Source organism: Kogia breviceps, chromosome 11 (assembly GCF_026419965.1).
Source record: "Kogia breviceps isolate mKogBre1 chromosome 11, mKogBre1 haplotype 1, whole genome shotgun sequence".
NCBI lineage: Eukaryota > Metazoa > Chordata > Mammalia > Artiodactyla > Physeteridae > Kogia > Kogia breviceps.
Genome location: NC_081320.1, coordinates 2,418,725 through 2,428,501, shown reverse-complemented (window position 1 = coordinate 2,428,501; position 9,777 = coordinate 2,418,725). Strand labels below are relative to the sequence as shown.

The window sequence follows — 9,777 nt, the reverse complement described above, 5'->3', positions numbered from 1 at the left end:
GCTGAAATCTGCAAGTCCACCAGCATTTGTTTTGAAATTCTTACAGTGAGTTCATAAAGGCCTCTTTTAAGGCCGCCTTGCTAACACAGTCCTCTGTTCTCTTTGGCGAACTCCTAAAGGTTTGGCGTTTCCGTCCATCATTAAAGATGTATTAAGTGTCTGCTGTGTCCCCGGGACACGGGAAAAGGCACTGGAGTCACAGAGGAAAATCAGACATTGTCCTGCCCTCAGGCTGTTTACTTCCGAGCTGAGACAATGACACAAAGAGCAGTAAACCTCATTACACCAGTGAAATACCTACAGCACTAATAGCTAGTTTTCTAGCAAAAAGTCACTTGAGGGCAGGAACCGTGACTTGCTCATTTCTGGCTTCCTGTAGAGCACTCTCTGTGTAGTACGTCAGCAATAAAGATTCACTCAATGTAACTGAACGAATGAAAACAGAACTGTTTATCTCTCACAAACCAATTTACCCAACTTTTCTATTTCTGATATGGGCACCGTTCTCTTTGCCGCTACCCATATCCAAACCTGTAGGTGACACTGGATGCCCGTTCTCCTCCGCCCTCGTAGGAATGCCCATTCCTTTGGGGCTTTTCCTCTCAACTTGTCCTAGACTGGTTCCCATCCAGTCACTCCACCCCAGTTTGAGTTATTACCTTTCTAAGTGTCGCAAACTTCTTCTTTTTTTATATTGGCGTATAGTTGATTTACAGTGTTGTGTTAGTTTCAGATGTACAGCAAAGTGATACAGTCACACAAATACCTATATCCATTCCTCTTCAGACTCTTTTCCCATATAGGTCATTACAGAATACCGCGTAGAGTGTCCTGTGCTGTACACTAGCTCCTTGTCGGTTATCTGTTTTATATATAGTGGTGTGGATATGTTCATCCCAGTCTCCCAGTTTATCCCTCTGCCATCCAGTCACTCCATCCCAGTTTGAGTTATGACCTTCCTAAGTGTTGCAGATTTCTTCTTTAAAACTTGTTTTTACATTTTTATCTTTTATTTTTTTAAGTGTTGCAAACGTCCGATCGCTCTTTCTTTCTCACCTCTCGGCGTTCTTTGGTACAGGCACCAAATCAGTCATCCTGCCACCGTGATGATGTCCACACTTAATTCCCGTATCTCCTGGTCTTATCTCCCCAGGATCCTCTGCAGGCATCCTTTGCTCCCTTCTAAATGGAGTATCTTCTGTCCTCCTGGAGTCCTCCCACTTTACCCCTCTCTGTCCTCAGGCTTCCAAGCTCCCTCCCCATCTGTTTCCAGCTTTCAAAATCCTAGCGTTTGCATCATTGGGGGTTTCGGTTGCAAGAAGGGAGAGTACCTCTGGCTATCTTGGTTGCAAGAAGGGAGAGTACCTCTGGCTATCTTAAGCAGAACGGAGACTTACTGAAGGATATCGGGTAGTTCTCAGAGGGCGGGGCTGCTGGAGCTGCGAGAGGGTGGAGACCAGGAGGGTTAATGGACTCTGTAGGGAAGTTCTGGGATACTTCCGGCAAAAGCAAACTCCATCTCTTCCTCCCTCGCCTTTGGTTCCCTCTCCAGTTTCGGAGTCCGGAGTGGGAGGGGTTTATTGGCCCATCCCAGGCCATTTGTTCTCATGGGGCGTCTTGGAGTGGAAAGGCTGCTCAGGAGGCAACTCTGCCTCTGGCCAAGGCCAAGCCTGAAGAGAAGGAAGGAAGAAGTCGAATTGCAATGACTTTCTCCCAGGAGCTGAGATGCCTGGTGGCCTCTTGGCCAAGCCTGAGGTCACTGGAGGAGGAGCTCCCTCGGGAAAGAGATGTTTCCTTCTGAACCTGGTGATACTGAAGAGCTGAGGAACGGCCGGGAGGGGCTGCAGATGAGCGGGAAGCTCTCTAAGGCTGCAGATCTGGGAGTTAATCACTGAAGTCAGACTGGAAACGTACAAAACATCACCAACTCTGTTTAGAAAAAAGGCACGTATCAGAAGAAAAACAAAGGGCCAAAGTGTGCTTTGGGAAATATGACTTTTAGAGTTTGGGAGGACAGACGTGGGCAGGTCAGAAAGGTAGCTGTGTTACATAATCGAACAGACAACCGCATTTCAGGAAACAGCACAAATGCCACGTGCTTCGGAAAACTGCATGGGATAAAAAGACTGAGAAAGAGACATTGGGTTTTAGATAATGTCCTTGGTGACTTTACAAAGAATCAGAGAAGGATGAGGAGTTCAACTCCTGTTTCAGCGAAGGTTACAAAACAGACAAGCAGTAAAAAAATTGGGTCATTGTTGTTATACCCATTTTGAGTAAATTAATTTAAAATTGGGCCAGACCATTTACTCTAATTCTGCTTTCCTTATTAGGAAGACAAAGTTTTCACAGGACAATGGACTGAGGGAGCTTCTTTCTCAGCACCAGAGAGCAGGTGGCTGTCCAACTCCCTGACTTTGGACCCACTCTGGCTCAGTGCACTGTATCCCCTCCAGCCACTGACCACGGAGTGCTTCACGGCAGGGACTTACAGGGGAGCGAGGTAAATATTATCTCCCCATTTGATAGATTTTAGATAGGTTCAGAAACACTTGTTCTGGAGTTGAAGAAGCAGAGAGTCAGCCACTCAACTGCGACTTCAAAGTTATACTGGCTCCAAGGACCCTCCCTGGGTACTCTGTTGGGGAACAAGGCAGGGGATGAGCCATTCATTCAGTGACAACGCCTTGTCACCTTGGGTAAACTATTATTGCTTTAATATAATGAGAAGCCAGGAGCCTAAGAAAAAAATGTCATTCGCATGGATCCGGGCTATTCCACCAGGAAATCAGAATCATTTGAATACTAGGATTTCCTTTTGGGAAGCCATATGGGGAGGGGATTGATGACAGACATCTGGATACATGTGCCTGTTTAAGGAACCTTGCGTCTTTCCTCCTCCTCTGGGGTTACAGGTAAGCCTGTAGCCAGGTGACCGGAGGGTCCCACTACCAGTGACAAGTCCTTCTGGGGCCCACATTCCTACAGCTCCTTCCAGAATTCTGCCCGGTGGGCGGGCTCGAGCTGGACACGAGGGAACTCAGGCGCACACTTTGGGTTTCGTCCCCTGCTTTTAAGAAGTGCTTCCGACGATAATAGAGAGTCAAAAAGTGTCTGGTTGGGAATGTAAATAGATACAAGGCAAATAAATGAAAATGCCCAGAAGCAATTACAGAGAGGAAGTGACATTTTTCTGTAAGTCACTTTTCTGATGGACCGCAGGCCTGCCTCGCCGAGGGTGCCAGCCGAAGGCTTCCGGGAGGGGGGCGGTGGCCGAGCCCCAGGGCGTCCCGATAAGAAAATCAAACAAAAAGAGGATGGAAAGACCACCCGCCGGTCCTTCGATGCCGAAGTTGCTGCCTTGCTCGCCTCTCGCGTCCTCCTATTCGCTCCCCCAGCGCGCAGGGTCGGAGCGGGGCCTCCCCTCCCCTCCCCTCGGCGCCCGGCCCGGCCCCGCGCAGGGTCCCCCGGGCCGGGCTGCGCCCCCGGCCGAGCCGCGAGCCCAGCGCCGGTGCCGGCGCCGCCCGACCGGCCGCCGTGCGCGCCCAGGTGGGTCCGGGCGGCGGGCGCGCGGGCCTGGGCGGCCCCGGCGGCGTCACGGGGCGGAGCGGAGGAGGCGGAGGAGGAAGGGCGCGCGGCGGGCGCTGCCGTGAGGGGCGGGGGCGCCGCGGCGGGAGCGGAGGCCGGAGCGGAGCGGGCCGGCGGGCGCGGGGCTCGGCGGCGGGGGTCGGCCGGGCCCGCGGGGTCCGCCCGGGCCTGAGCGTCCGCCGAGCGGCGGGAGGAGCGAGGGGCGCAGACAAAGAGCGGCGCCTGGGCGGGCGGCGCGCGAGGTAAGCGGGGCCGGGGCGGGGACTGGGGCCGGGGCCGGGGCCGGGGCCGGGGCCGGGGCGGGGGCCGCCAACTTGGGCCGCTCTCGGAGTTGCGGCGCCGCGGGGCTGGCGGGGCGGGGCGCGCCGGGGCCGGGGGCCGGGGGCCGGGTCCCCTCGCGGCCTGGCCCCGCGGCCGCCGGCACCTCCGGCTCGTCCCCTCCCCGGGCCGGGCGGGCTGGGCGGGCCTGCGCGGCGGTCCAAGGACTGGGCCCGCGCGGGGGCGCGGAGCGGGGGCCGGGCGCGCCCCCGGGGAGGACCGCGCGGATCTCAGGCTCCGCTCAGGACGCGGGAGGCGAGCGCGGCCCGCGGAACTTCTGTGGGTCGCGACTGTTTGCGAACCCGCGCGGAGCTGCTGTCACTTGGCGTCCGGGAGGCTCTCCGGGCCGGGGCGCTTTGTGCCGGGGCCGGGCTCCGCATCCTGCCCGAGATCACCGGCCCCGGAAACAAAGTTTCTCACGATTGCGCTGCCCTGGGCTTATTCTGGGCGATCGAACCACCCAGCGGTTCTGGAAGAATTCGGTGTGTGACTTGAGGGCGTAGACGGTAACTCCCTGGTGAGCGCAGTCGGCGTGGAGTGTGCGGGGGGTGTGATCGCAAAACGCTTTCGTTTGTGGACCGTGGAGATCGCCCTGGAAGGGCTGCACGGGTGCCCGGGGGTTCCGGACTCACTGGCGTCTCTACCGCTCGGGGGACAAAGCCAGGAGCGGGCGCGGGTCGGCCTCTGGCACCCAGGACAGGTCAGGTCGGCAGTGTCCCCTGTATTTGGCTTTGTTTATTTTGCCAACAGGTTTAAGGCTGAACCTGGCAAGTTTGCGTCTGCACAAGGGGATGAGCAGGCCGCAGCGCTGGGCCCGCGCAGGCCCACCCCTTCCTTTGACCCCAAAGAAACTGCACCCTGAGAGGCTACCGGGTGTGGCTTGCGGGACCCACAGGTAGGGGGGGTCCTTGCCTGGTCCCGGCCCAGTGCGGCTTTCTCCTGGGCTTCGCCAAAGGGATTTTGGTAGGAGTGAGAGTTATTCAGGGTGTGTTTCATCCCTCTGCATTTAATATCGTAAGCAACAGGGCTGAAAACGACTGAAAATGAAATTAACCTGGGCTGCTTTAACTTATCAAAGCAGACCTAAACTTTGCTTCTGAACACTCCCTTAATTCACTTGCTCAGAGGCCCTAGGTGAATGGGTAAATTAATGACAGGATTCAGGCATGGGTGGTGGGGTTGTGTAAAGAGGGTGGCAGCCAGTGATCCCGAGCAGATCGAGTGGGCCTCTAACCAGGAGGCTGAGCTGTCGATGTAAGGCTTTTTAGGTGTTTGCAACAGGGGTTTCCCCAGACGTGGGTGTTAACCATGTTTCTGAATTAGTGACCACGAGGGAAAATCCTACTTTGATGTTTCTCTCCTGCATGTTGGTTTAGATGTAGTTTTGAAGAAAGTGGCCGGATCTTAGTGGTCCTCTGGCTACAGCTAGTTGAGGCTGAAATTGGGAACTTAAAGCAGCTGTAAGCTGGTAGTAACCTAGAGGCCTCACCTGGGCGCCGGGCTTCTCAGCTGCTACCTAAATACTCAGCAGGATTGATCCTGGGCCACGGGGTGAAACTGGGTGGTCAGTTGCCCTCTGGAGGATAGGCTGACCCACCCCTTGGCTCCGCATTTAAGATGGGGCCTGATTAAGGTCATTGCAAGTAGCTGTGCTCATTTGTCAGGCTTTGAGGTGTTTTTTAATTACATGCCCTATACGTCAGTTCTCTTCATCCCTCATCTCTTTGAAGCTGCCATATTTCCCAGCCTCTGTTAAAATATTTGCATTGGGGGATTGTTGAGGTTTTCCAACAGACAGATCCTATGTACACGGTATTTGAGAGATGCGTTATCGTCCACTGTAAACACACCCGAAATCTTTCTTGTGTGTATACAAACTGGATAACCGTTTAAAATACCCTAAAGTCTTCTCCATTGCCCGGCATGACCTGGAGCCTTTTCCTTGGTCACTTCTTCAGCCTCGGCTGGAGGAGGCTGTGTTACACATGTCTCTCCGGGGTACGCGTGCTTGGGACCGCCCAGAACGGCCTGCAGTGAACCGGGCGGGGGGGGGGGGCCGGGGACATGCTTCTCCTGTATGAAAAACCAGGCGGAAGACTGCTCGCTACAACTGCAGGGTAGGGTAGTGGACCGTGTTTGGAAACCTAGTAAGCTGGCGTTTTTCACAGATGAACTGGAAACTCCCCACAGCTCAAACCCGAGGCTTACGAGATGAGTTTTCCCATCCAGATGAGTTGCAAATGGCCCTTCCAAAATGTTTCTCTTTCCTCAAATGAGTGATGGAAACCCTTTGTGGCGTGTTTTCAAAGGCTAAAAATGACATCGTGATGATACTGTTAAATGCTTGAGTTAAGGCAGTTTAGAAGGAGGTCAAGAGAGCCATTTGACGGTTTCAGAAGTATGGAGCTAAAGTAAAGATAGTTTCTTGTTTGTTTAGGTCATTTTAGTAACACAGCTGTAAAAATTAGACTGTTTTTTTTCTTTTCCTGCGTTTCACTTTGAATGGATCCCAAAGTGTGTCAATTTCTGAAGGTCTAGTGAACACTAACCAGTTATAACTCCCTCCCCCCAGCACACACACATGCACACACACACGCACACGCACGCACACACACACACACGGATTTGTCACAGTCGGTCCCGTGGTTTGCGTTCATTCCTTGTACACACGGATGCCCAGAGAATACTGATTGAACACGTGAATATTGAGTTCTGAGCCTGTCAGTCATTAAGGCTCTAGGTTCATAAGGTTTTGTTTCCAGCATGTCCAGGTCCAGACAATGGGAGGATTTGGTCTGGTGGCCTCTCTATTTGGTAAATTCTCTGTCAAACGAATCATTTATAGTCCTGAAGCTAAAATTAATTTAAAAAAAAATAAAAACAAACGAAAAGCAAACCCAGCTACATAACCCCCTGGTGGGTTGCCTAAATATTTTACTTTTCAATAGGTTGTCTGTCCAGGTTAACCTGAACTGGAAACTCTGGGCAGAGCCTTTGTTATCCTGGCTTGGTAAACTAGGCATTTAGTGTCCTCTTCCCTCTTTTTATAACATTTTTAAATGTTTTTAAGAAAAGAAGCTTCAAGTGCGCTCAGGATCGAAATACTGCAATTTCCTCTCTTGAGAGTTTTGGAAAGTGGGACCGTTTTGCTGGTTGGTAGTTAATCAGATAAAAATAACAGGTACTGGTGTTCAGCTGGAAGATTATGGTTTCCCAATTAGCTTTCCCATCCGCCACCATACTTAGCATCGAAATGACACGGTGACGTGGGCTCTGGCCCTGATGTCTGTGTGAGGACCCCGGAGCGCAGAGACAGTGGCGGGGCGACGGAGCCCCCTGGCTGCTCGGCGGGAGGAGACGACCCCCAGAGGTGCTGGGCATGACGGTAGTCCCTGGGAGGCTGCGGGTCTGCCGCAGGTCCCGACGGGCGGAGTGTGTGGACCCAGTGGGCCCGAGCCCGGCTGCAGGTGGGAGCAGGGCGGGCAGGTGAGTTCTCTCTGGAGGTGACCTCCCGCCCTGATTTCGGTGTCTGAGCCCGTCGGCCTGGACAGTCCCTGCGAGTTGAAGGGCGCTTGTCCCCGTTCGGTGTGTGCACGCCTGCTCAGGCTGCCCTCTTGGATCCCACAGGCTGAGCCTGAAAAGGAAGCTTATTTCTCACCCTTCTGGAGGCTGTAAAGTGGGGATCCAGGTGCTGGCAGACTCAGTGCTCGGTGAGCCTCTCTTCCTGCTGTGTCCTCACACGCCCTGCTTGTGGGGAGTTCTGGTGTCTGTTCCTCTTCCTAGGAGGACACCAGTCCTGTTGGGTTAGGGCCCCACCCTTCTGAACTCATGGAACTTTAGTTGCTGCCAAGGCTCTTTCTGCAGACGCAGGCGCGTCGGGGGTGAGGGCTTCAACCTGTGAATTTGGGGGGCGGTTCAGTTCATAACAGTGCGTCACTCTGTTCAAAACCGGGCTGATGATTTTAGGGCTTCCTGTGGCTTCTGTCACCCCGATCTGGAATCTGGTGCTCGGGGACATCTGCGGCGGGGAGGGGAGGGGCTGGCGGCCCAGCGTTCCTCACGCAGCCTCCACACGCGGGGAAGGCGGCCGCTGGGACCCAGATGCTTCAGGCTTTGAGGAGAACCGTTGGGAGCGAGAACTAGCCCCGACCAATTCCGTGTGTGGACGCTTGCCCTCAGCCGGTGTTGGCTCAGCCGCAGCACGGTTTTTGGATCAGGATCATGATCAAATATGAGACGTGCGGAAAGTGCTGGATTTGGCATGGAGACGAGAGCATTTCCCGGCCGTGGGTGGAGCCTGGGGCTGGGAGCATCGCCGGGGCTGCTGCTGAGCCTGTGGATCTCCTGGGAGCCAGCGTCCCCTTGGCGGGTGTGGGAGGGTTTGGTGACGTCCACCCCGATCGCTGCCTGCGTTGCTGGCCTGGGCCAGTGTGAGCTGTTCCAGGTGATCGCCTGCGTGACCGCAGCTCTCCAGCTGCAAACCTCTTCATGCGTGACTCAGTCGGTCACTCAGGTGAATCATCTGAGTTCTCTCCGGTCATTTCCACTGAAAACTCGGAACGCCACCGCTGTCGGTTCCACCGCCTGACCTGCCTGCCTTCTCGTTAACGTCCCCAGCGTTGACTCGTTGTGTCATCCTGGACTCTCCCTTGCCTCCCAAATCCCAATCTTATTAATTTTACCCCCAAAAGGTCTCTTACATCTGAGCCCTGCGGTACTTACTTCGCCTCTCACTTGCACCGGCGGAACACGGCTTTCGCCACGCCTAGCACCCCGCTCACTGCGCCCGGGTCCTCCAGCCTGGCCGTGGTCCCGCCGCCGGCTCCCCACTGCCCTCGGGTCAGTGTGGCCACCGTGGGCCTGCACCTCGGGCTCCTCACTGCTCCCCCACCCCCAGTACACACTGGATGGCAGCCTGCTAGTTGTGATAACGTTTATTGTCAGTTTATTTTATTTATTTATTTATTTATTTATTTATTTATTTATTTTTTGCGGTACGCGGGCCTCTCACTGTTGTGGCCTCTCCCGTTGCAGAGCACAGGCCCCGGACGCGCAGGCTCAGCGGCCATGGCTCACGGGCCCAGCCGCTCCGCGGCACGTGGGATCTTCCCGGACCGGGGCATGAACCCGTGTCCCCTGCATCGGCAGGCGGACTCTCAACCACTGCACCACCAGGGAAGCCCTGTCAGTTTATTTTTAAAGACTTCTGTACTTTGGGGCCGATTCAGTGTTACCCTTGTAATAACAGCATCACGGTGCAACTGCAGTTTTGTGCCCCCGAACTGTACCTGACCTTTAAGGAGGGAGGAGAGGCTGGTGCCGAAAACGCTGCCTGGGTCTGTTTTAATGAGGGGTGGTTCCTGAAAACGCCCCTTGAAGAGATTGTCAAGAGCCGTGCTGTCCCATTGAAATATAATGCGAGCCACAGATGCGGTTTTAACTGTCTAGTAGCCACGTTAAAGATGGAAAAAGAAACAAGTGAAACTAATTTTCACGATCTATTCTTTTACCTGGTAGAGCCAAAGTATTTTTAGTTCCACGTGTTCAACATAAAACATTATTAATGTGATGATTCACATTCTTCTATTTGTGTGAAGTCTTTTTTAAAAATATATTTATTTATTTAATTAATTTTGGCTGCGTTGGGTCTTCGTTGCTGCGCGCGGGCTTTCCCTGGTTGCGGTGAGTGGGGGCTGCTCTTCGTTGTGGTGCACGGGCTTCTCATCGTGGTGGCTGCTTCCCTTGTCGTGGACTTAAAGACGTTGTAGCGTGAGGGCTCTAGAGCGCAGGCTCCGTAGTCGTGGCGCACGGGCTTAGCTGCTCCGCGGCGTGTGGGATCTTCCCGGACCAGGGCTCGAACCCGTGTCCCCT

General features: G+C 54.2%; 1 protein-coding gene across 2 annotated transcripts in view; it reads left to right on the top strand.

Moving 5' to 3' along the window:
• The first annotated feature begins 3,726 nt into the window (after window positions 1-3,726).
• NCK2 (NCK adaptor protein 2) overlaps window positions 3,727-9,777 on the top strand; it is a 126,131-nt gene continuing 120,080 nt past the window's right edge. For both annotated transcript variants that reach the window (XM_067007012.1, XM_059079544.2), the window contains exon 1: window positions 3,727-3,830. The gene's annotated coding sequence lies outside the window, so the exon portion shown is untranslated. The remainder of the gene's footprint in view (window positions 3,831-9,777) is intronic.